This window comes from Carcharhinus amblyrhynchos, chromosome 18 (genome assembly GCF_965287045.1).
Source record: "Carcharhinus amblyrhynchos chromosome 18, sCarAmb.v2.hapA, whole genome shotgun sequence".
NCBI classification, from domain to species: Eukaryota; Metazoa; Chordata; class Chondrichthyes; order Carcharhiniformes; family Carcharhinidae; genus Carcharhinus; species Carcharhinus amblyrhynchos.
Window position 1 is genome coordinate 24,599,960 of NC_137341.1, and position 24,359 is coordinate 24,624,318.

Below are 24,359 nucleotides of genomic sequence, written 5' to 3' on the forward strand. Positions count from 1 at the left end.
ACATGGATACTGGGTTGGATGGTACTATAGGCAAATTTGCAGGTGACACTAAAATAGGTGGAATGGTAAGTAGCACTGTGGAAATAAGAAACTTACAGATGGATAAGTTAAATGAGTAGGCCAAAATGTGGCAGATGGAGTTTAATGTTGATAAGTGTGATGTTATTCCTTTTGGATGGGGAACTTATTAACTAAGTGGCGAGAGACTTCAGGGTGCTTCGGTGCAGAAGGATCTGGTGTCCTTGTGCAGGAGTCCCAGAAAACTGGTATGCAGGTACAACAGGTAATAAGAAAAGCTCAAATTGAATTTTGGCATTTATAGCTAAAGAAATAGATAAGTAAGGAAGTATTGCTGCAATGACACAAGGCATTGGTGAGATCACATGTGGAGTACTGTGTATAGTTTTGGGACCCTTATTTGAGGAAGGATGTAGTGGCATTATAAGCAGTTCTGAAGAGGTTCACTAGATTTGATTCCAGAGATGAGGGGTTTGCCTTTGAAAAAGGACTGAGCAGTTTAAGCCTATACTCTTAGAGTTTAGAAGAATGAGAGATCTAATTGCGGTATATAAGATGATAGAAGATACTGACAAAGTAGATGTAGAGCAGATGGTTCTTCTTGTGGGGCAATCCAGAACAAAAGGTCATAGTTTTAGGATAGGGGGTTAACAGGTTTAAAACAGAGATGGGGAGCAACTACTTCTCTCAAAGGGCCAGGAATCTGTGGAATTTACCACCCAGAGTGTGGGGTTGCCAGGACATTTGAGTAAATTTAAGGACATAGATTTTTAATTAGCAATGGTTGAAGGGTTCTGGAGAATGGGCAGAAAAATGGAGTTGAGGCTGAAATGAGATCCACCATAGTTGCATTGAAGAGTGGGTGGAGCAGATTTGAGGAGTTGAATTGCCTGCTGCTGCTCATAGTTCTTATGTAAAAACTCATCAGGTCTGGCCGTATCTTTGGAAAGAGAAATAGAATTAACATTTTGAGTCCAATATGACACTTAGAATAGAAGCCTTACAGAGCAGAAGGAGGCCATTTAGCCCACTGAGCCTGCATCATCAAAAATCTCACCCAGGTCATATCCCTGCGAACCCCACATACTTACAAATCCCCCTAACATTAAGGATCAATTTAGCACGGTAAATCCAGGTAACCTGCACATCTTTGGACTGTGGGAAGAAACTGGAGCATCCGGAGAAAATCCACACGGACGGGGAGAACGTGCAAACTCCGCACAGTCACCCAATGGCGGAATTGAACTCAAGTCCCTGGCGTTGTGATGCAGCAGTGCTAACCACTCTGCCACCATGCCACTCCTTGGAACTGGAGAGAGGTTGAAATTTAATGGGTTTTATACAGTTGAAAAAGCAGGTAGGAACAGGTGGAGCAAAATAGAAGGTCAGGGACTGGAGGGATTAAATGACAAAGATTTCATGGAACACAAGACAAAGAAATTGGTGTTCATAGTAGTAAAGATGAAAGCTTTGGTCCAGAGTAGGTGATTATAGCACTGTCAGAAAACAAAATAGCAAAATGTGTTAGTAGCAGAAGAAGGGTCAGTGCTGTTTGAAAACGAAAATATAATAAGATACAGACAGGCACTTTGATTGGGAGGGTAGAATTTAAAATGAAGAATAATCTGAAGTTATAGTACAGTTGCAACATAACCCCATGGCTCTTAAACTCAACTCAAACCCTGTTAATAATCGCTAACACATGATAAGCCTTCTTCACAGCTCTATCCACTTGAGTGGAAACCTTCAGAGATCTGTGGATATGAACCCCAAGATCTCTCTGCTCCTCCACATTCCTCAGAACCCTGCCATTGACCCTGTAATCTGCATTCAAGTTTGTCTTACCAAAATGAATCACCTCACACTTATCAGGGTTAAACGCCATCTGCCACTTTTTGGCCCAACTCTGCTACATCCTATCAATGTCTCTTTGCAGCCTGCTAGAGCCCTCCACCTCATCCACTACTCCACCAATCTTGGTGTCATTAGCAAATTTACTAACCCACCCTTCAGCCCCCTCTTCCAAGTCATTGATAAAAATCACAAATAGCAGAGGACCCAGCACTGAACCCTGTGGTACACTGCTAGTAACTGGCCTCCACTCTGAAAATTTTCCTTCCAAAACCACACTCTGTCTTCTATGAGACAGTCAGTTACTTATCCAATCGGCCAAATTTCCTTCTATCCCACACCTCCTTAACTTCTTCATGAGCCTACCATGGGGAACCTTATCAAACGCCTTACTAAAATCCAGTGTAAGACATCAACTGCTCTACCTTCGTCTACCCACTTAGTTTCCTCCTCAAATAATTCAATCAAATTTGAGAGGCAGGACTTACTCCTCACGAAACCGTGCTGACTATCCCAGATTAAATTGCATCTTTCCAAATGGTCATAAATCCTATCTCTCAGCACCCTTTCCATTAACTTACCGACCACTGAAGTAAGACTAACTGGCCTGTAATTACCAGGGTCATTCCTATTTCCTCTCTTGAAGAGAGGAACAACATTTGCCACTCTCCAGTCCTCTGGCACAATCCCCATGGACAGCAAGGACCCAAAGATCAAAGCTGAAGACTCCGCAATCTCATCCCTTGCCTCCCAGAGTATCTTAGTTTGTATCCCATTTGGCCCAGGGGACTTATCGACCCTCAGGTTTTTCAAAATTGCTAATACATCTTCCCTCAGAACATCTACCTCCTCCATCCTTTCAGCCTGTATCATGCACTCATCCTCAAAAACATGGCCCCTCTCCTTAGTGAACACTGAAGAAAAATATCCATTTAACATCTCACCTATCTCTCCTGACTCCATGCACAAGTTCCCACTACAATCCTTGACTAGCCCTAACCTCACCCTGGTCATAAAAAGCCTTGGGGTTTTTCTTTATCCGACCTGCCAAGGACTTTTCATGCCCCCTCCGAGCTCTCCTAAGCCCTTTCTTTAACACATTCCTAGCTACCTTGTAATCCTTAAGCGACTCAACTGACTCTTGTTTTTTCATCCTTACATACGCTTCCTTTTTCCTCTTAACAAGACATTCAACTTCCTTTGTGAACCATGGCTCCCTCCTTTGGCCATTTCCTCCCTGCCTGCCAGGGACATACCTATCAAGGACAGGCAGTATTTGTTCCTTGAAAAAGTTCTACTTTTCATTTGTGCCATACCTGACAGTTTGTGTTCCCATCTTATGCTCCCTAATTCTTGCCTAATCGCATCATAATTACCCCTGCCCCATTCTAAACCTTGCCCTTCCGTGTGACCCTATCCCTCTCCATTGCAATAATGAAGGACACCGAATTGTGGTCACTATCTCCAAAGTGCTCTCCCACAAATAAATCTATCACTTGGCCCAGTTTGTTACCCAGTACCAAGTCCAATGTGGCCCCACCTCTTGTCGGCTTATCTACATATTGTGTCAGGAAACTCTCCTGCACACAGTGTACAAAAAGTATCCCATCTGAACTATTCGACCTAATAAGATTCCAATCAATATTTGGAAAGTTAAAGTCACCCATGATAACAACCCTGCGACCTCCACACCTATCCATAATCTGCTTTGCCATTTCCTCCTCCACATCTCCATTACTATTTGGGGGCCTATAGAAAACTCCTAACAACATGACTGATCCTTTCCTATTTCTAACTTCAGCCCATATTACCTCAGTAGGCAGATCACCCTCAAAATGCCTTTCAGCAGCCTTTAAACTATCCTTAATTAACAATCCATCTCTTTTACCGCCTTCCCTACTCTTACTGAAACATCTATACCCCAGAACTGCCAACAACCATTCGTGTCCCTGTTCCAGCTACGTCTCTGTAATGGCCACATCATAGTCCCAAGTACCAATCCACGCTTCAAGTTCACCTACCTTATTCCTGATGAACTCCATGACGAATAGTTGAGTATTCGTCATGGAGTTTGGTTACAAGTGGTGTGCCTCAGGGATCTGTTTTGGGGCCACTGCTGTTTGTAATTTTTATAAATGATCTGGATGAGGGTATAGTTGGGTGGATCAGTAAATTTGCTGATGACACCAAAGTCAGAGGAGTGGTAGATAGTGAAGAGGGGTGTCATAGTTTACAGAGAGACTTGGACAAGTTGCAGAGCTGGGCCGAGAGGTGGCAGATGGCGTTTAATGCGGAAAAGTGTGAGGTAATTCACTTTGGCAGGAATAACAGATGTGTAGAGTATAGGGCTAACGGTAGGACTCTGAATAGTGTTGATGAACAGAGGGATCTAGGTGTATGTGTACATAGATCCCTGAAAGTTGGGAATCGAGTAGATAAGGTTGTTAAGAAGGCATACTGTGTCTTGGCGTTTATTGGTAGGGGGATTGAATTTAGGAGCCGCAACGTCATGTTGCAACTGTACAAAACTCTGGTGCGTCCGCACTTGTAGTATTGTGTGCAGTTCTGGTCCCCACATTATAGGAAGGATGTGGAGGCATTGGAGAGGGTGCAGAGGAGGTTTACCAGGATGTTGCCTGGTATGGAGGGAAGGTCCTATGAGGAGAGACTGAGGGATTTGGGGTTGTTTTCGTTAAAGGCGGCGGCTAAGAGGGGACCTTATTGAAACATATAAGATGATTGGAGGTTTAGATAGGGTGGACAGTGATAGCCTTTTTCCTCGGATGGAGAAAGCTAGCACGAGGGGGCATAGCTTTAAATTTAAGGGGTGGTAGTTATAGGACGGATGTCAGGGGTAGGTTCTTTACCCAGAGGGTGGTGAGGGATTGGAATGCTCTGCCTGCTGCAGTTGTAGATGTGCCTAGTTTGGGGGCGTTTAAGAGATCCGTGGATAGGTTTATGGATGGAAAGGGATTGGTTTAGGTTAGAGGGTCATTGCTTTTTTAATTGGTCGGCGCAACATCGTGGGCTGAAGGGCCTGTTCTGCGCTGTTATGTTCTATGATGCTCCTTGCATTGAAGTAGATACACTTCAACCTACCATCCTGTCTGCCTGTACACTCCTGTGACCTTGATACCTTCCTCCATACCTTGTGACCCTCAACACTGGCTTTTGGACTACATCTCATTTTCCCATCCCCAGATTAGCTTAAATCCCCCTGAAGAGCCAAATGCGAATGTCCATCCCAGGATATTTGTGCCCCTCTGGTTCAGGTGCAAACTGTCCTGTTTGTACAGGTCCCACCTTCCCCAGAATGTCCTCCAATTATCCAAGTAAATGAAACCCTCTCTCCTACACCATCCCTGCAGCCACATGTTAATTTGCATTCTCTCCCTGTTCCTCAACTCACTAGCATGTGGCTCCAGCAACAAACAGAGAATGACAACATGCTTTGTCCTGGCTCTCAGCTTCCATCCTAGCTCCCTAAATTCCCGTTTCAAATCCCCATCTCTGGTACCAACGACATAGGTAGAAATGTGCACACGACCTGCGACTGATTCCCCCTCCCCTTTAAGGATCTTGAAAACACGGTCCGAGACATCACGTGCTCTTGCTCCCAGGAGGCAACATACCATCCGTGAATCTCTTTTGCTGCTGCACAACCTCCTATCTGTTCTTCTAACCATTGCGTCCCCAATTACTATTGCCCTCCTGCTCTCCTCCCTTTCCTTCTGAGGCACAAGGACGGACTCAGTGCTGGAGGCCCGGTCACTCTGCCTTACCACCGATAGATCATCCTCCCCAGTAGCATCCAACGTGGAATACTTGTTGCTGAGGGGAACAACCACAGGGGATCCCTGCCCTGGCTGCTTCCTCCCAGCCCCTCTCACTGTCACCCATCTATTTTCACTTTTTTGGAGTTTCCAAATCCCTGAAGCTTTTATCTATGATCACCTCTGCCTCCCGAATGATCCAAAGTTCATCCAGCTCCAGCTCCCTCACGTGGTTTTTGAGGAGCTGGAGATGGGTGCTGTTCTCACATGTGAAATCAGCAGGGACACTAATGGCATCCCCCACCTCAAGCACCCTGCAGGAGGAACATTGCACTGCCTTTACTGCCATTCCCTCTAGATAAAAAAGAAAGATCTTGCCTGATATTCCCTCACCCCCTTAGGTTTGAGGAATAAGCAGGAAAAAAAAAGAAAAAAAGAGAAAGCTTACCTGCTTTCACTCCAAGTCTTTGTTTTAGGTTAGAGGAGAGGGGAGGGTGGGAGACTCCAAAAATGTAGAGTCTTGGGTTTCCTCCCCGTTCAAATTAATTGGGGGGAGAAAAAATCTTCCCAGGTCTCACTGGGGCCTACTTCCAGTTTTACACTCCCAGTTTAGAAACAAAAACTCCAGAAAAAAGTAAGGTAAAAATCCCTCTTGTCTACAAGCTCTCTTTACTGAATCACCATTCCAGCTGCTCGTTTGGAAACAATGAGGTCGAACCCTCTAAGGTAAGTACGTTTTAAAGGGGAAAAAAATCTATACTATAGTTGGTGGTCTCATTGGTGAGACCACATTTGGAATATTGTGTTCAGTTCGGGTCACCTCACTATAAGAAGGATGTGGAAGCATTGAAGAGAGTGCAGAGGAGATTTACCAGGATGCTGCCTGGTTTGGAAGGTAGGTATTATGAGGAAAGGCTGAGGGAACTGGGGCTTTTCCCTTTAGAGCAGAGGAGGACGAGAGTCGACTTAATAGAGGTTTATAAGATGATGAGGGGGATAGATAGAGTGGATGTGCAGAGACTATTTCCTCAGGTGGATGTAGCTGTTACTATAGGGCATGACTGTAAGGTTCATGGTAGGAGATATAGGAGGGATGTCCAAGGTAGATTCTTCACTCAGTTGGGGTGTGGAATGCACTGCCTGCTATGATAGTGGAGTCTGACACTTTAGGAACTTCCAAGCAGTTATTGGATAGGCACATGGAGGACACCAGAATTATAGGGAGTGGGATAGCTTGATCTTGGGTTTAGACATAGCTCGGCTACATCCACAACGTTGAGGGCCAAAGGGCCTGTACTGTTCTATGTTCTATTTTATTGAACTCGATGTTTAATACAGAATTGCCTACTCAAAGGATGAGTTGCTGTCCCTCCAGCTTGTATTTGGCTTCACTGGAACCTTATAGCTAGACAAGGACAGAAATGGGACCATGAGAGCAAGTTGGTGAATTGAAGTAGTAAACAAGCAAGTTGTTACTTTGTTTACCATGTGATATTGTATTCATTTGATTCTTCTAAGTTCTAAGAACTGATGTTATCCTCAGGACCCACATTAAAGTCATCAGAAGAACCATCAAGTATGGAATCCAAGGACTACAATTTTCGATCAGAGTAATTAAGCATCTTTATTGATTTTTTTTTTTAAATCCTGCGGCCTTTGTGCAAAGCACATGAAAGCCAAGGAATTATAATTGAACTTTGATTAAAAACCAAGGAGGCATTCCTGGTTCTCATAGGCTCTAAGGAAATTATTAATTGTTCTGACGGATGTGATCTGTAAGATAAAAGTTGAGATGTCAATCTCATCTAAGCCATGTTATATACCAGTTTAATATTTGCAAAGAATGAGCTTCAAAGGAATGACCTTCAAAGATAGGGAGGGAGCAAGAACTAAAGGCTTGGGACAGGGCACAAAAGATGGTGAATGATTGAAGGAGAAAAAGTAACTTTTTTTTGTAATGGTGAGTGCGTACGTGAAATAATTTTATTGATGCAGGTAAGAAAGTGCATATAGAAGATCTATGAGAGAGATTAGGAGTATCCAGGAAGCAAGAGATAGAGACTAAATGAGTGAATCTGTGGAGGGAGAATGAGGATTGCAATAATGGAGTACAGTACAGGCCATAAACAGTAACTTATTCTGAGCATTGCACCCCACAGTATGAAGATGGTGGGGTACAACTGAACTGAGCAATCTGTTCATTGCTTATCTGGTGCACAGGTGGAGATGGGAGTGTATGAGTGAAGAGTTAGAATCTACAAAGGCACATCACAACAGTATGATCAGCTGGCAAGTGTATGGGTGATGGAAATCTCCACAGCAACATGGGAGCCAAATTCTGCTGACAATAGTCTGAGGCAGTGAAATGATTTCAGTGCAGCAAGAGGAAATAAAATTGCTTCTTGATGATAGAAAACCCATTACCAGGCAGGGAGGGAATCTCTGCAGCTCAATTTCCACCAGAAAATCCATGGGATTTAATTCACAATGATCCCACATGTTACCCAAACAGCTTTCTCCCCCTCGAATCAGAAAGATTGAACCTCCCTTGCCCCTCTGTTCTTTTGGCATCTGCTGGCAGCAATAAGTCTTGCTACTTTTTGGGTTCCACAAGTACTGCATACTTTTGGTTCCTACTGCAAGTTCCCATTCTCTACGAGTCATCTTAAGCGAAGAGTGTTAGTTAATTATTGGATCTTAAAGGACTCCGCAGCTGAGCCTGACCTTGGGTGTTTCTATGTTTGTTTTATTCTTTCTTGGGATACAAGCATTGCTGTATGTCCTTAACTGAGTGGCTTTAAAAACCATTTGACCATTTCCAAGAGAAGAGTCATCTGTGTTGTGAGAGTCTGGAGTCACAGTAGGCCAGACCAGGGAGGGGTGGCTAATTTCCATCACTGAAGGGCAGTAGTGAACCAGATTGATTGCTATAAAAATCTGTGTTAGCTTTATATCTCAAATATTAATTGAATTTAAATTGCATCACCTGCCATGGTGAGATTTTAACCCATGTCTCCAGAGCATTGGCCTCAACCTCTGGATTACTAGTCTAGTGATATTACCAATGTGCCACCATCTCCCTGAAAATGTTGGCACAAATGCATTTTCCAACTGGAACACACCTGGGAGCAGGAACTCAGGATTTTTTTGTTCAAACTTAGGGTTCAGGGCTAATAAAGCAGCACTTGCCCTGGTGTCAGTTGAGATTAGCTAATGCAACATATACTTGAGGACATTGATGCTTAGTAAATCTCACTATCCATGGAAGCTTCTCTTTGTCCTCTGCCCATATGCTGCAACTGAAAGGAGAATAGATCTCTCTGCTGCAGTCTGCCCAGGCTAACCCACTCCCTGCCAAAGTAGATTTTTATTTATACATTCATCATCTTTTTGAATTGTTATCAAAGGAAAATAATAGTTACCTTACAAATACAAAACATGTTATTTGCCCTCTCATTTGATAAACCTGTTGCTATCTGTATGAATAATATGTCAGGAGTAAATAAATTAAGAGGAGACTGAGGCTTTAGTGAACCATTAAACCCTCCCCTAGCCATTGCAGAACAAAGACACATGCTCCCATTAAAAAAAAACAACCTCAGCATTCCTGCTAGGAAATATGATTTGCATCCTCCAAATTAAGGAATGCAGGTATCCACTCCCATCATCCAAGGAGAACGGCATCATCTCCCCCCTAATTTGGTCAATTGGGAATCCACATGTAATTGTATTTCTGCTTTGTAAAATAAAAAGGACTAATAGATGCCATCAATGACCATTTGATCTTGATGTGCTGATGTTGGACTCGGGTGGACACAGTAAGAAGTCTTACAACACCAGGTTAAAGTCCAACAGGTTTATTTGGAATCACGAGCTTTGGAGTGCTCCTTGATCAGGTGAGTGGAGATGGTGCTCACTTGAGGATTCTGTTGTGCCTAGTGAAGATGTGACTCGCTCTCCTGAGACTGCACTCCAGCCTCACCATCTGCCAATATGTAGCAGCCAGCTTTAGAACAAGCTCCTCCATGGGCATTGGGACGCCAATGATTGGGACTCTACTACTGGCCCCGGCCCTCCCTCTGCCATTTTGGACCCTCCTCTGCAGAAGAATGGAAGAAAAAAAGTGGCTGCATTAGAGCAAATACAATGCCTAATCACTAAGCATGTTTGCTGCTGCATCTGTGGCCAACAACATGTATATGACATTGGATCATAATAGAGCCACCTTGGAAAAGTCAGCAGTGCCAGACCCATGCCCCTTGACAGCTGCAGCTATTCCTTTCCAAGGCTTGCTCTGCAATTGAAGAAATAATTCACTTGTCTTTTCGTTTTTCGGTGTCTTGGGGAGAGATCTGAGTTAGGTAAGAAGCATCAAGTGAATACCCAGGAATCTAATGGAAAACATCAGTTTGCAATTCTGCCAAATATCTTCACTGCTTGGTGTGGCTGTAAAGACATTGCTGGGGTAAAAGAATAGTGGGAATTTGAATCATCTACTTGTGCTTGCATTGAGATCTCTTCATTTGTTGTGTTAAAAGTTTGTCAGCAGATTTTTGTGCAATTGTTCAGTGACTTTCCTGCTTTATAAAAGAACTAGGATCTATCAAGTTAGGCTTCACTCTGGGATATGACTTATCCAGTATTATCAGCTGGGTTTATAATATTATCCATCATTTAAACTTGCCAGGGGGGAGGACATAAGAATCCACTCAGTCTTTCAACTATTTCGTCTTTCATGACTATCTTGGCAGCATCCATCTCGCCCATTTGAAGTTGGCCCTCCCTGAATTAATTATTTTTACTCTAGATTGATTCTTACCCTTTTTCCCTAGCTGACCTAAGCTTTATGACACTATGATCATTGTCCCATAAATATTCTCCTGATATTTGATCCACTTATTCCACAGCATTCCCCAGATCCAGCATTTCTCATTGGACTGGAAACATACTGATGTAGATAATTCTCCTGAATACATTTCGGAAACTCTCTACCCCTTATACTATTAATATCCCAGTCTGTATTGGGCTAATTCAAGCCTCATTATAATTATCTATAGCTTTTTCATCAAATTTATTCCTCTACCTTTCCCATTCAGTGGTGGCCTATAAAATACACCTAGTGTAATGATAACTCTAATCAAATAAATTCTGTCCTTGACTCCATAGAACATCATCTTTCTCCAGATCAGTAATATTATCCTTCATCAATACTGCTATCCCTTCTCCTTTCTTTACTTCCCCATCTACCCTGAACACCTTAGTATCCAGGAATATTTAGTACATGCTCCTGCCTTTTTTGAATCTTATCTCCTTTAACATGACAACATCATAATTCCACATCATTACCTGCTACTCACCAACTTTTTGTTTAAACCACAGTCTATCTATCCATATAAATGCAGTAAACCTGATTTAAATCTGTAGTATTCCCTCTTACTCTGACCCCACCTAATACCCTATTTCTTACTCTAATGCTATCTACCTCTCTCAATTCTTTGTTCACTTTTGTTTTTCTTCTATTCTGTCAACTTCTGGTTCCCATACCCAGTTACGTTAAATTCTCCCAATAGTACAAGCGTACTACTGCAGATATGCAAATGAAGGGTAGCTAGTCATGTTGTGAAGGATGGTTGGTGGCTGGGATCATTGCTAAATTCACAATTTATACTAATGATTTGGAATCAAAAACACAAGGCTAAATTTTACACTGGAGTAGGCTCTCTGCTTGGCCGACATGCCTCACGGCCATTCAACGGCCCATAAATGGCTTGAGTCATGATTTCTGCCCGATCACAGAGAAGTACCACCTGTAAGAGACACTGGCCAATCAAATGACCAGTTCTCTGATCCCAACAGCACCACTGGGATTGGTGGGCAAGGCTGAAAATGGAATCATTTTAGAAGTTAAGCTTGCTGTAATCGATCTGAGTTTGGAAGATAAATCTCACTGGAGGCCAGACAGTCAGGTTTGGTCAGAGTGGTGAGAGCCAGTGTAGACAGGGCAGAAGAGGAGGGGAAATTTTGGGGGAAAGTATACTTTAGGGGGTCTTCTAATTTATACAGGGAGTTGAAAAAGAAGGCAATGCCGGCACAGCCACCAGTTCATCGGGTTTCGTAGCGTATGTTGAACATAGTGTCAGCCTCCCACTGCTGCAGATGCAATCCCAGTGGCAACAAAAGGACACCTTTTTAAGTGACCATTCATTAGTGACTAAGGCCCTCTATTAGCTTAGAGGTGAGAGGGCCTTCCAACAATTCCCTGACATTAAATTATCAGAAGGGCAAGTGGGTAGGTGCCAACAGTGGTTTTGCTGAAATGGTGCCCACTTTTGCAGTATCCCTGCTTTTCATCCATCCTGGGTGGAGGGGGGTGCGGGGTGGTGGTGGTAAGATTAGGGGTGCTAGGGAACCTTCAACACTGAGGAGCACCACAATAAATTCAAGGATGATATCAATGAACAAATTATTTCCAAATATAGTTTTCACATGTAAATGTGAGGTAGTATATCTTGTTGGGCAGATATAAGGGTCACAGAAAACATTTGGAAGGTGCAAGTCTGGGTGGGATAGAACGGGGGGAAAAAAATCTAGCAGTATAAATATACCACTCACGAAAAATGGCAGCATAGATTAGCAAGGCCACATGTAACAAAAAACAAACACTGGGGCTTGTTTTTAGAATAATAAAAATAGAGTAGGAAAGTTGTGCTAAACCTACATAAAACAATAGTTAGACCACCAAGTACTATGTGCAGTTCTGGTCACCATATATAACAAGGAAATAGAAGCACTGGATAGGGTGCAGGGAAAATTTACAAGAATGATACTGTTAATGCGTGGGTATACATATTAGACAGGATATCTTTTCAGAAACAGAAGGCTGAGGGGAATCTAATAGGGCAGGGTGTCCAATCTTTTTGCACGAGAGGGTGCATTTCAAACCACTGGGCTGGTGAGCCAACTTTTGAAAGCTAAGGGGTGGAATTCTCCCAAAAAATTCTAAGTGCTGAATTTGTGTAAAAACTGGAGTAAATCTCTGCTTTTTTTCAACAGGATTTTCAAAATGAATCTCCCACACTTAGTGCATCAGAACGCTCCAGTGTGAATCATGCTCAAGAGCAAGGGGTGGGGCCTAGTCCCATTGGCAAGGCCGACAGTGTAGCACTGAGCAGGTCGCTGTGCATGCGCCGATCTGTCATAGTGCAGATTAGAGCATGCGCAGTGGCCCGCACTGCCAGCCTCCCGATTGCTGGTCGGCCTTGTGATCCCGCAACACTGCCCTTCTGATTCCCACATCCCCAACTACTTGCCTCCCAGATTGGGCCAGTTCCAATCTCCTGATTATTTCCCTCCACCACCCCAATGGTTAGCCCCGAGCACTGTCCACCCTCTCTCTATCATTGATCCCAAGTGCAGAATGGCAGTGGCACCCCCCTCCACTCCCCAATTGCCCTCTCTCTGGCCCCACCCCTTGGCACAGGCCAATGCCTGGTGGGCAGTGCCAAAATACCCCTTGGGCATGCCAGTTTGATCCCTGGGCAGTGTCAGAAGGCCAGGCTGACACTGTGAAGCTGGGCAACCCCCTGTTCCTCACCTCCTGGGGGCCCTCCATGGCTCCCTTCACTCTAGCTGAGTTGGGCCATTAGCTCCCCGTTAGTGCAGAGATGTAAACCCTGCTGGAGTGAAACACTAGTGGGCCTGGAGACTGGGGTGGGGGGTGGAGCGGGGAAGAGACTTCAGTCCCGGGTCCACTAATGGAATGCAGATCCCAATGTAAATAATTTACTCAGCCAATTTCTGGTGCAAAACTTACGATGTCAGAAATCCAGTGGCCAGAGATGCATGGAGGCTATGGTGCCCAGTGGGAAGCCCGCTATATGGCCTCCACTGATGTCTCTTGGCCCACTGCACAATCAGAGCAGTGCAGCAGGCTGGGAGAATTGCCACCAAGGCATCAGAAATTTTAGGAATAGGAAAGCCAGTTGGTCATTGAGCTCCTTGAGCCTGTTCTACCAGTTAAATCTCAGCGGATCTGTAGTACAACTCTCTTTAGCTGCCTTTAATTAACTTCCCATGTTTCCCTTCATGAATGAAGAAAATATAATCTCAATCCTGAAGGCTCCAACTCTCCCCACATTCACAGATTTTTGACAGAATGAGTTTCAGCTTTCCACTACTCTCTTGTGGAAAAAGTACTTCCTGATTTCACTTCTCAACAGCTCTAATTTTAAAACCATGCCCCTCTCCCTGTTCTGAATTCTGCCAGCAGAGAAACTAGCTTCTCTGCTCCTTCAAATCCTTTAATTTCAAGTACCTGCTGTTATGTATTTGTGTCCTACAGCATCCAAACATTTGCCACTAGTCGCATTCAATAGTACTCTGTCAATCAGAATAAACTGTAATAAACTGAAGGATTTTTAAACTGTAATTAATCAGAGCAGCTACATAACCCAAAACACCATACTTGGGAAATAAAATAATGTGTAGGAGACTACTGGATAAAATACTAGATTTGCAGTTGAAGGAGATTGTTTAACGCAGAAGTCATTAGAAGGTATCGAGCTCTCCTTTGTTTTTCATAGCTTAACATGATTGCTTTCTTCCCCCACCCCCCTCGTGATCTCTTAATTGCATACCTGGCACTTATTTACTTTCCACGTTATCTGAAATCAATTTATCCCCCGTGTTCCATGGCAACTCTTTCAAATTTTTCACGATCACCACAAGTGCACCATTCCAACAATACTTCTGATCTGTTGAAAGTGTCACTCTGAAGCCACTTCCCCAAATTTTCCCAGAGTTCTCTCTCTAAATCACTTGGGATGGCAAGTCCCATGACCCCATTCCAGACATTTGAAAGTGTTTTGATTTCAGCTCACAAAGAGAACCCATCACCTGTGCTCCTGGAAAAATCAAATATACAAGAGATAGGAGCCGGTGTTGATCATATGGCTGATTGAGCCTGTTCTGACATTTGCTACGATCATGGATGACGTGGGCCCCAACTCCATTTGTCTGCTCTCCCTAACCCTTTATTCCCTGAAAAACAAAAATCTGTATATCCCAGTCTTAAATGTCTTCAATGATGGAGCACCCACAGCCCTCTGAAATAGAAAATTCCGTAATTGCACAACCCTTTGAGTGAAGTAATTTATTCTGACCCCAATCCTAAATGATTGGCCCTTTTATACTGAGACTTTGCTCCAAGTTTTAGATTCCCCAATTAGCAGAAATAATCTCTCAGCATTTACTGTATCAAAACCCTTCAGAATTTTCAGGTTTCGATGGAATTGCCTCTCATTCTTCGAAATTCCAGAGAATACAAACTCAATTTGCTTGGTCTCTTATCATAGGAGAACTCCCCCATCCAGGGATCCAGTGAAACTTTACTCCAATGTAAGTATAGCCTTTCTTAACTGTGGACACCAAAACTGTGCACACTGTTTCAAATGTAGTCTCGCTGAAATCCTGTACAATTGTAGTAAGACATACCCATTTTTGTGCTCCAATTCCTTTGCATAAATGCCACCATGCCATTTGCTTTCCTAATTCCTTGTGACACCTGCATGCATGCTAACTTTCTGTATTTCTTGTCCAAATACATCAACTTTTGAACATAAACATTTACCAGTTTTACGCTTTTAAAAAAATTCTGTTTTTCTATTCATACGCCCAAAGTGAGTAATTTCATGTGTCCCTACATTATGTAGCAGTGGCACGGTGACGCAGTGATTAGCATTGCTGCCTCTCAGCGCCAGGGACTCAGGTTCATTTCCAGCCTTGGTTTGCATATTCTCCTCGTGTCTTCATGTGTTTCTTCTGGGTGCTCCAGTTTTCCTCACACAGTCCAAAGATGTGCGGGTTAGATGGATTGGCCATGCTAAATAGCCCCTTACCGTCCTAAAATGTCTAGGTTAGGGGGATTAGCAGGATAAACGAGTGGGGTTACAAGATCGGTTTGGGACAGGCCTGGATTGGATGCTGTTTCTGAGAGTTGGCGTGGGCCTGGGTAGGATGCTCTTTGAGAGTCAGTGCAGACTTGATGGGTCAAACAACCTCTTTGTATTGTAGAAATTCTGTTTTTATCTGCCATTTTGTTGCCAGCTCACTTAACCTCTCTCTCTATATATAATATATATATATATATTGGTAGCCACTCTGTGTTCCCCTTGCAGCTCACCTACCAAGCTAGCTTGGGATTGTCAGCAAACTTTGATATTCTGTGTCTTTATCTATATTGATATAGATTTTAAATAGTTGAGGCCTGAATATTGAGTCTTATGGCACTCTGCTTTTCACTCTTTGACATTTTGAAAAAGTTCTGTTTCAAGCTCACTCTCTGCTATCAGTGTTACCCAATACTTTTTATGATGTGGAAATGCCAGCATTTCACTGGGGTAAACATAGCAAAATGTCTCACAACACCAAGTTAACGTCCAATAGGTTTATTTATAGCAAATGCCACTAGCTTGTGGAACTGGCTGTTCCTTCGTCAGGTGGGACCTAAGTGAACATAATGAAGGAACAGCCAGTTCTGAAAGCTAGTGGCGTTTGCTACAAATAAACCTGTTGAACTTTAACCTGCTGTGTGAGACTTCTTTCTTTTGTTTATCGTTTCTTGGCCTTCTGGCTAAGATCAAGTGTAGTATCAACCTGCTGTGCTTGTTTGAAGTCATTAGGTTACATTTTAGCTTCATTTGAAGGAATTTTTAAAAGCGGCATCTCAGCCTTTTGGCTAAGATGCAAATGAGATCAAACCTTGGAGAACGAGCTATGCCTATTCCAATCAGCTTGGATCATGTAGACTAAGCCCAAGACAGAAGGTGAGAGCCCTGTCTTGTCAGCTTGGATCGGGAATGTCTCAACTTGTTGAGACTCTGAATTGGACTTGATTTGATTGAATTGGAATAAAAACAAAAAAAAACCTCCAATTCCATGAGTCCTTCTTATCTTGCCTCTTAATCTTTTATGTACTAACTTATCAAATGCCATTTGGAAATCCACAAAGTACAGTTATTGATTTTCCCCTTTATCTATCCCACTAGTTATGTCCTCAAAAAGCTCCATTAAGTTTGTCAACCATGATTTCTCCTTGGTAAAACCATGTTAACTTGATCTTATTAGGCTATGCTTTTCTAAGGGCATTGTTAAAACATCCTTAATAATACATTCCAACATTTTTCCAACAGCTGATATTAGGCTCACCAGGTTGTTGTTCCCTTTTTTTCTCTCTCCTTTTTAAAGTGGTGTGACGTTTGCCAACTTAGAATCCAGTGGGACCGTTCCTCAATCTAAGGATTTGGAAAATCATCGCAACCACACTCAGTATTGTGAGAAACACAGCTCACAGTTAAACAATTTAGTCGAGTCAAGTTCCAAAGGAGCAAGATATTTTATTTAACGTTCTTGCAAGACCGGGTGTCCAAAAGATAGGCACACCTTACATTGAGTTTAAGCAGGCTTTTTATACTATTTCTACAAGCATGTTAATCAATTACACAGTACATTGTTCTCCCCTCATTGGTGGTCTTTGTCCTAATAATGTGTTGTCATTCCTCCATTGGCTCATGGTGCCCCATGTTCTGTCCCCTCTATTCCCCTTCTAACCACATTTCTTCTTATCACAAGAGTACACATTATAGTGTTTATTCATCATCCCTACTTGATCAATTCCCATGGGAACCCATCCGTCTTATCTAGAATCACTCAACACGTCCAGTTCAGACTGACTGTAATCATTCTTCTGCTCACTTAATCACTGATGTTCTGACTATCTTAGTGGCCTTCGTCCTCCTGTAGTTAGAAAATATGTTCAGCTGCAGGAACCATGCATCTTGCTTCCCATTTGTTTCACAGTCCAGGCCCCCATACATTCCTACAGGGGGTGGTGTACGTGCCTTCCTGCCCACCTGTGTTGTCTCTACGCAATAGGCAGTTTCTTCACTGTCCTTGACTATAGTTCTGTCTAGCCTCAGCAACTTTCATACCCTGTATTAGTGATTAAAACCACAGTTGTTCCCATAATGTGGGTTGGCAATATGCTGAATCGTAGGTTTTTGTCCTGCTTAGTTTGTTCTCATGAGATAACATTCATTCTCCCCTCATCCTTGCCCATCCTGTGTTGTTTAAACTATGTCTATTTGCTGTTGTGTAGTCACAAGATCCTAGTTCTATTTCTTGAGTCATAATTTTATGTTAACCTCATTTTGTATTCATCTCTAACACTATCTCTTATCAAACCTGAGGATGTAGGCTATCAGATCTTGGGAATTTGCTGGATTTTAGTCCCTCCAGTTTCAGCAAAAATTTTACTCTGATATTAATTTCCTCATTTTTAGCCCTGAGGTTATTATACATTTCTAGTGTGGAACTTGTGTCTTCTACTGTGAAGACAGACAATTTGTTTAGTGCCTCTGCTATTTCTCATTCTCGTAATAATGCTTCCTGTTTCAGGTTTTAAGGGGCCAACGTTTACTTTAGTTAATCTCTTTTCATATTTATAAAAACTCTGACAACCTGTTTTTACATCCCTGACTCATTTACTGTCATTCTATTTTCCCCCTTTTATCAAATGTTTGGTGGCTGTTTGCTTATTTCTAAAGAATTCCCAATCCTCAGACCAGCAACCTTGCATGGGAGGGGTAGCTGCACTGTAACTGCAAATTTCCTGCACAAGAGGACAGACATCCAGTGCAGGAAGAAGATCAATGACCTCCTCTATGCAGCCAGTAACTTACTCTTCTCAGTTCTCAACGCTCGCTCACTCGCACATCCATCACGTACCCACTGGGAGTTCACTCGCTGCCATCTCGTAGTGCCCCACCGCTCCCCTTCCCACATGCCTCCTCATCACGTCCAACCTCTCACTCACCAGTCACACATTGATGGAGTTGTAGAGATTTACAGCATGGAAATAAACCCTGCGGCCCAACTTGTCCATGCAACCCAGTTTTTACCGCTAAGCTAGTCCCAATTGCTTGTATTTGGCCCATATCCCTCTATACCCATCTTACCCATGTAATTGTCTAAATGCTTTTTAAAAGACAAATTGTACCCGCCTCTACTACTCGTTCCAGACACTAACCCCGCTGAATGAAAAAAAAAAGCTCCTCTGAACCCTTTTTGTATCTTGCCCCCTCACCTTAAAACTATACCCTCTAGTTTTAGACTCCCCTACCTTTGGAAAAGATGTTGACTATCTACCTTACCTATGCCCCTCATTATTTTATAGACCTCTGTAAGATCAACCCTAAGACTTCTACGCTCCAGGGGAAAAGGTCCCAGTCTATCCAGCCTCTCCTTTTATAATTCAAACCATCAAGTCCTAGTAGCATCCTAGTAAATTAGTTCTGCACTCTTTTTTTTCTAGTTTATTCTTGCATCTTTACCATCTGACCCAGCATACACTCTGTTTACACTCTCCTCACCTGTCTCCTTGCAGAATAAGCTGGCTCACAATAAAATTGGGAGAGCATGGGCGAACAGAGGCATGCCCAAACTGAAAATCCTCTTGCAGCAAACATCACATTCCTTATTCCTTATTTTAGCTTGAGTAGAATCATAGAGGTTTACAGCAATGGAAACAGGCCCTTTGGCCTAAATTGTCCATGCCACCCATTTTTTAAACCCCTAAACTAGTCCCCAGTTGCCTGCATTTGGCCCATATCCCTCTATACATATCTTACCCATGTAACTGTCTAAACGCTTTTTAAAAGACGAAATTGTATCTGCCTCTGCTACTACCTCTGGCAGCTTGTTCCAGACACTCAGCACCCTCTGTGAAAAAATTGCCCCTCTGGACCCTTTTGCATCTCTTCCCTCTCACCTTAAATCTATGCCCTCTAGTTTTAGACTCCCTTACCTTTGGGAAAAGATATTAACTACCTAGCTGATCTATGCCCCTCATTATTTTATAAACCTCTATAAGATCACCCCTCCGCTTCTACACTCCAGAGAAAATAGTCTCAGCCGATCCAGTCTCTCCTTATAATTCAAACCATCAAGTCCTGGTAGCATCCTAATAAATCTCTTCTGCACTCTTTCTAGTTCATTAATATCCTTTCTATAATAGTGACCAGAACCGTATTCAGTATTCCAAGTGTGGCCTTACCAATGTTTTATACAACTTAAACAAGACGTCCCAACTCCTGTATTCAGTGTTCTAACCAATGAAAGCATGCTGAATGCTGCCTTCACCACTCTGTCCACCTATGACTCCACTTTCAAGGAATTATGAACCTGTATCCCTCGATCTTTGTTCTACAACTCTCCCCAATGCCCTATCACTAACTGAGTAAGTCCTGCCCTGGTTCAGTCTACCAAATGCATCACCTCACATTTATCTAAATTAAACTCCTTCTGCCATTCATCAGCCTATTGGCCCAATTGATCAAGATCCCATTACAATCCGCTGTGCCACCAATCTTGGTGTCATCTGCAAATTTACTAACCATGCGTCCTGTATTCTCATCCAAATGATTAATATAAATGACAAATAACAGTGGACCCAGCACTGATCCCTGAGGCATACCGCTGGTCACAGGCCTCCAGTTTGAAAAGCAACCCTCTACAACCACCCTCTGGCTTCTGTCATCAAGCCAATTTTGTATCCATTTAGCTTCCGCATCCTGGATCCTGTGAGATTTAATCTTATGCAACAACCTACCTGTCTGGCAATCAAATTTATTTAGAAGATTTATAATTACACAGAAATGGAGAAACACATCAGATATGCTGTAGTATAAGGAACACTTTCAACTGTCTTGAAAATAATTCTACCTCCCAACATGTTTGAATATGTTTCAGAATTTCTTACCCAAGGCTTTGTTGGTCTCTTCATTCTACAGATTCCTGTCTTGTGATGTGGAAACACAAGTGCAATGATGCACATTCTCAGACTTCTCAGAAACACAAGTATGTATTAATTAGTAGAAACGGTACAGAGAGGCCAGCAGCCCACTGGCTTCCCCAGTTCCTACATGTTTTCAGATTGGCTTCTGCCATTTTTTTTTGAGGCTTTTAGTTAATATTCACGGAGCCGCCTATGATGATCTTCAGGTCTATCAGGGCTAGGAGAGGCAGTGCATCCACAGGATCCCAACCCAGAGGAGAATGGTGAGGTCAACCTCTTGCCCCCACTCTGAGTCCACCTAATCCCAGACTCTTGGGGAACCCTCCTTCTGCAGCGTGGCAGCAACAGAGGGCACATGGGCACTGGACTTATCTCCATGGGTGTCAAGGGGTTCAATGTGCCAGGCAATTGTGTCAGTGATAGGATACCAAGGGGCAGTGCACCATTGGCATTGCCAAGGCAAATGGCCTAAAGAAGGGCACGAGTGGGGCATTTGAAGAGGAAGAGGCTGAGTGGGAAATGGAGGTGGTGAAGGAGGGCCGAGGGAGGGGCCATGTTGGGTCAACTCATGCCTGTGTGATTTTGGGTGGGGCAGAGGAGACTTGTTATTTCAATGCTGGGGTAGGATGCTGCTCTTTCCTAGAGGTTTGTGGTCTCTCCTGGTGAGTGGGACAGGGGGAGGGAGGGAGTCTGCTCATTAACATGGAGATCAGAGTGCTTTAAAAATGACTCCCTGATCCTTAAAAAGATGGTTTAGCTTGAGGGCTTCGCAGGATGGGCTCATTTCAGATGGGTGAATCCCACCTGAAAGTTGCTTCCAGCCCCAGTGTGAAACATTCCAATTTTCCAACTTAGTCCCAACTGGGTGAATTGTGACCATAGAGAGTATCAGGTTCTCCCATACAGGCTTGCTGCTTACCAAGTTCTGTCCTAGACTGTTCCCTGACCATGTTACTACATACTTAATTCTGTGGACCTCTCTCCAGTCCTATGTTAATCCTTGCACTGCTAAGCACCCTACATTATAATGTACGCAAGAACATATCTGTAATATATATTTAATAAGCTACTTGACACCAAACTATCTAGATACCTCTTTGATTATGGGATGACTAGTCATGCAACTACCAATATAGCCCCAGCTAAGTTGCTCCTGGGCAGAAAACTCTGCACTAGATTAAGCTTGATCTTGCCGAACCTGGCGGGGGGGAGGATGGAAAGGCATTAAGAAACACAGTGCTAAGTCCACATCAACACCAGCCAGGGCAAACATCTAAAAGCGGGTGATAGGGTGTTATTAAAGAATCATGGGAATGGCCCCATGAGATTACAAGGCACGGTCGACTGAAGGGTAGGACCAAGTTCTTACAAAGTCCATGTGGCAGATATCATCTTATAAAAATACCTAGACCATTTAAAAGCCATTAAGCCCCAGGCTGTGCTGGAACAATCCGTACCCAGCACACTGAAGCCTCAGAAGAAATTCTGCCTGCTTCCATTCAGAATGGGCACAGCGGACTTAGCCACATTGACTACCTTGCTGCCTGATGAAGAGAATGAACCAGTGCTTTGACACTCGAGATGAAAGAGGCTAGCTCCAGTCTGCTACACCCCGTCTACCTTTGACACAAAGCTGAAGGAACAGGACCCAGTGTTAAAATGCTGCAAGAGGCTTGCAAGATGAACAACCCATCAATGTTCTTTGGACTTTAATGAGTTTAACGAGGTGGAATGAGGCAGTTGAAACTGTCCAATCCTGGAAACCTGTTGAGGTATATCATATGGAGTGTCCGGGCTGCTGAGGTATGTAATATGGAGTGTCCGGATTACTGACACTCAGGATGTGTACTCTCTACTGGGAAGCACCTGTCTGAGTATTACTAAATCTGAGTTTGGTGAAGGGACGCTGGCCTTGGTGGAGTTAGTTTAATATCATCACAATACAACAATGTCTTATGTCTTGACAGTCCTTCCACTATCTTAGTGTGTCATGTGTAGGAATTATTCTGTTTCTGATACTTAAGTTGTGTGATAGTTTTTATTTCTCTCTAGCATTTCAATTCAGCATCTTTTTATCAGCCATTTTATTATATTGGTTCTTGTGCTTCTCTATTTGTGTGGCTGCTTCAGTAATCTTGTTCTGGTATGTAGTCTCAGGGTCTTACTGTTAGGTATTTTAAACCAATGCATCTGTGTGATTACTTACATGATGTCACCAGAGGCACCCTATCTCTCTTCCACCTTAGACTGTGATGAAGAAGCACCTATCTCAGTAAACTCTGACTTGTTGATGAATAATCTAGTGTGGCTACCTGTTCTTTTGCTCTTTGCTGCACAAGTTGCTAAAGTCCCTCTGTCTGAATTCCTGAATCTGCTGTCAATTTCAATGCTTTTTACTTCAGTTAATTTCTCAATGTCAAGCTTCCTTCTTCTGATTTCAGTTCTTAACTGAACTTGTTGTTTTCTGGTTGTGTTTTCACGGACTTCAACTTATTCTACATTGTCTAATTTTTTTTTTCCTTTTTAGCTTCATTTTGTAATTTTTTTGCAACTTTTTTCCAGCTTTTCTGTTCGTTTCATATTATTTTAATGTCTTCTCTACTACTTCAGTTATTTTCTTTGAAGTCTTTTAATTTCTGTGTTTTTTCCAAGGTGAATCCATTATGTTCTTATTGCACAGATACATTTCACGAATGAAGCCTTAATTTCTACTTGTTTTAACTTCAGTCACACCCTTCTTTGGTTTCACTGTTAGTCAAGTCGATCTCTAAAGTGCTGACTTGTTTCCATTCTGCAATTCTCTCATCCTCCATCTGGGATCTTTCAGTTCCCCCCTTCCAGGGTCATCTTTTACCCACTTTCTGGATTCTTCCATTGCCTCATCTGAAGTCTTGTTTCGTCCTCTGAGGTTTTCTGTTGCCTCTTGGGGTTTTCTCCAATTTTTCTGGCCATTGCCATTTGTTTCTCCTTGTGGTTGCCACTTTACGTGCACTATCACATGCCTTACCAATTTAAAACTGTATAGCAATCGTTTTCCAAAACACTGTTGTTGCTTGGATACAGTAGGCTTCCTTTGCAGGTGTGTTTTGCAACAAAGGTTTCAATGCAAGTAGAGTGCCTCAGGATTTTTCTTCAAGCTGCCTCCCCGCTTCCTAGTGCCAGCCAATTTTTTAGCTTTTGAACTTCTTTCAACTGCAGCAATTCTTTGCATTTTATCTAAAATCCACTTTTTTAAACTTGAAGTCATAGCTTTCCTAGCTCCCAGCTCCCTGAGGCATGTCTCCCTTTCCACCAAAACATGCTCTGTGTTCTCTTTGCTTTTTTCTGAACTTTGCAACAACTTGGTTTTTTAAAACTGAAGTTCCACTCTTCTGTAAAGCACAAATGCACAGCTCTTGCTTACGAGGGTTATTTGCTCTTCTTTCTTTTCTATATATTTCTAAACTTGTAACTATACTGTCCAATACAGGCTCATTCTGCATCCATCCTTTTGTCTGGCAACATCTCACTGGGTCTGTTGCCCAAAGACAGGGATTCAGGTGAGTATTTCTTTCTTATGACTTAAATTTAAAAACAAATATTCACAGGTGTCAGGTCACGGGCACTGTCATCAATAAAGACTTGAAACATTAGCTCTCTTTTCTCTCCACGATTGCTATCAGCCCTGCTGAGATTTAAGAGTATTTTCTGTTTTTGTTTCAGATTCCAGCATCTGCAGTAATTTGCTTTTATCATCAATAATCCATCCCATGCCTGTTGCCAATGTAAGGATGTACATTCACAGACTTCTCAAACACAGAAGGTATTAATTAATTGGGAAAAACCGGACAGAGGCCAGTTGCCTGAGTGCCTGCATATCTTCAAAC

The 24,359-nt window shown here is 42.8% G+C and overlaps 1 pseudogene; it reads left to right on the top strand.

Annotated features, from left to right (window-relative positions):
* Positions 1-16,252: 16,252 nt before the first annotated feature.
* On the top strand, positions 16,253-16,405 carry LOC145355202 (U2 spliceosomal RNA; annotated as a pseudogene).
* The last annotated feature ends 7,954 nt before the right edge of the window (positions 16,406-24,359 follow it).